Consider the following 3,008-nt stretch of genomic DNA (forward strand, 5'->3'; position numbering starts at 1 on the left):
TTGAGTTTGTGGAGAGTCGATCTACCTCTCGACTTGCATATCACTCCTTATATCTTGTTTGTTTGCTTGGAAATTAATTAAATTAGCCAATTTGAGTTTTCTCACAATTCTTGCAATTTGTTTGTTAATTTTGGCTTCGATTCGTATCACTGCCCTAACCATATAAATTGAAAAAAAATTAAGGTTTGACCTTGTGCTTATGGTAACCAAACTTGGTAACCAAACATTTTCCTGGCAAGAAATCAAAGATTTCTTTTCTTTCGCACAATTTCAGTTATAGTTGGAAAAGGGATGAATCACATAAAATTTATTTTTATGTCTAGATTCTACAATCTTCTCGTCTGGTTGTTCTTAGTGGTGTATATCGAGTTTGTGGAGAGTTGATCTACCTCTCGAATTGTAGATCACCCCTTATATCTTGTTCGTTTGTTTGGACATTAATTAAATTAGCCAATTTGAGTTTTCCCACATTTTTTGCTATTTGTTTGTTGATTTTGGTTTCGATTCATATCACTGCCCCAATCATATAAATTGAAAAAAATTTAAGGTTTGACCTTCCGCTTATGGTAATCAAACTTGGTAAGCAAATTCTTTTCTGGCAAGATATCAAATATTTCTTTTCTTTCGCGCAATTTCAGTTATAGTTGGAAAAGGGATGGATCATAAGCATGTGGCAAGACATAATTCTCAAAACAATTTGAGACTTAAGCATCAAAATAAATAAATTGCATTTAGAATTAAATATTATACTAATTTAAAAGTATGTATTAAGAAATAACATATTTATATCCTAACCTCTTCCTACATTAAAATGTAATATATTAGCATCCAAATATAGTGAAAATAATAAAATTTTCAAAATAAGAAGTAATACATTAACATGCAAACATTAAATCAAATAGTTAAACAAACATCAAAATAAGAAATAATAGCGTAAGAGTTTAAAATAAGTTTGGTACAAATAGTCTCCCTCGTACTTATATTAACCTATGAAAAAAAGAACGTTGTGAATTGCTAAGGTTAGAATTTTAAATTTTAATATCCACATCACTTTTATCACTCAATGAGCCTTTATTTAGCATAATTGACAACATATTCTGCTTTCTCCATCATTTTATTCTCGACCATATACACATTCTCTAATTTCTCCTCCTCATCTTAAATCTCAATCATATTCCTCTTATTTAGTCAATATTGCTATTTATTAGATTTTAACGAAAATATTGATAGTAATAGTTTTAATTACACCCTCAAGTGTATGTGAATCACATAAGATTCATTTTTATGTTTAGATTCTACAATCTTCTCTTGTATTGTTGTTTTTAGTGGTGTATATTGAGTTTGTGGAGAATCGATCTACCTCTCAAATTGCAGTTCACCCCTTATATCTTTTTTGTTTGCTTGGACAATAATTAAATTAGCCAATTTGAGTTTTCTTACAATTCTGACAATTTGTTTGTTGATTTTGGCTTCGATTTGTATCACTGCCCCAATGATATAGATTGAAAAAAAATTTAAGGTTTGACCTTCTGCTTATGGTAATCAAACTTGATAAACAAACTCTTTCCAGAAATCAAAGATTTCTTTTCTTTCCCGCAATTTCAGTTATAGTTGGAAAGGGATGAATCACATAAAATTTATTTTTATGTTTAGATTCTACAATCTTCTCGTCCTGTTGTTCTTAGTGGTGTATATCGAGTTTGTGGAGAGTTGATCTACCTCTCGAATTGCAAATCACCTCTCATATCTTTTTTGTTTGTTTGGACATTAATTAAATTAGCCAATTTGAGTTTTCCCACAATTCTTGCAATTTTTTTGTTGATTTTGGCTTTGATTCATATCACTGCCCCAACCATATAAATTGAAAAGAATTTAAGGTTTGACCTTCCACTTATGGTAATCAAACTTGGTAACCAAACTCTTTCCTGGCAAGAAATCAAGTATTTCTTTTCTTTCATGCAATTTCAGTTATAGATAAGGGTGTAAACGAGCCAAACACGAGCGAGCCCAGGTTCAGTTCGTGTTCGGCTCGTTTATATTTCGAGCTCAAAAAATGTATTCATGTTTGACTCGTTCTCGGCTCGTTTAGCGAGCCGAACACGAGTTATCGAAAAGTGTGTTTGTGCTCGGCTCGTTTACTTAGCGAGCCGAACACGAGTCGTTCATGAACAAAGAGTCGTTTTGTCAACCCTAATCAGGGGACCACACGAGGTATTCACGAATAAAGAGTCGTTTTGACAACCTTAATCACGTAGTCATAAGATGTTAAGGATTAGGCAAGATTTAAAAATTATTGTTTATATTAAAACATCATTTGAATCTAATTTAATATTTTTTTTCTATTTTCTTAATTAATACGTGTGTGTGTGTGTAAATCATTTAATTGATTATAATTTTATGTTATAAAAAGTGTGTGTGTGTGTGTGTAAATCATTTAATTGATTATAATTTTATGTTATAAAAAGTGTTTGTGTGTGTGTGTGAATATCCTAACCTCTTCATACATTAAAATGTAATATATTAGCATCTAAATATAGTAAAAATAATAAAATTTTTAAAATAAGAAGTAATACATTAACATGCAAACATTAAATCATAAAATAAAAATAGTTATACAAAGATCTAAATAAGAAATAATAAGGTAAGAATTTAAAATAAGTTTGGTACAAGTAGTCTCTCCTACTTATATTTAGGGGTGTAAATGAGCCGAACACGAGCGAACCCAGGCTCAGCTCGTGTTCGGCTCGTTTATATTTCGAGCCCAAAAAGTGTGTTTATGCTCGTCTCGTTTGCTTAGCGAGCCGAACACGAGCCGTTCACGAATAAAGAGTCGTTTTGATAATCCTAATCACGTAGCCATAAGACAAAAATAGTTTGAAAAAGATTTATGTTTAAAAATCATTTGAACCTAAATTTTTATTCTATTTTCTTTGTTAATACTTTTAATTGATTATACATCTTCTTAGCCTTGTAGTCAATTAATTTTTTTAAAAATACTACTCATCCAA

The sequence above is a fragment of the Phalaenopsis equestris genome, unplaced genomic scaffold (assembly GCF_001263595.1).
Source record: "Phalaenopsis equestris unplaced genomic scaffold, ASM126359v1 Scaffold000198, whole genome shotgun sequence".
Taxonomy (NCBI): Eukaryota; Viridiplantae; Streptophyta; class Magnoliopsida; order Asparagales; family Orchidaceae; genus Phalaenopsis; species Phalaenopsis equestris.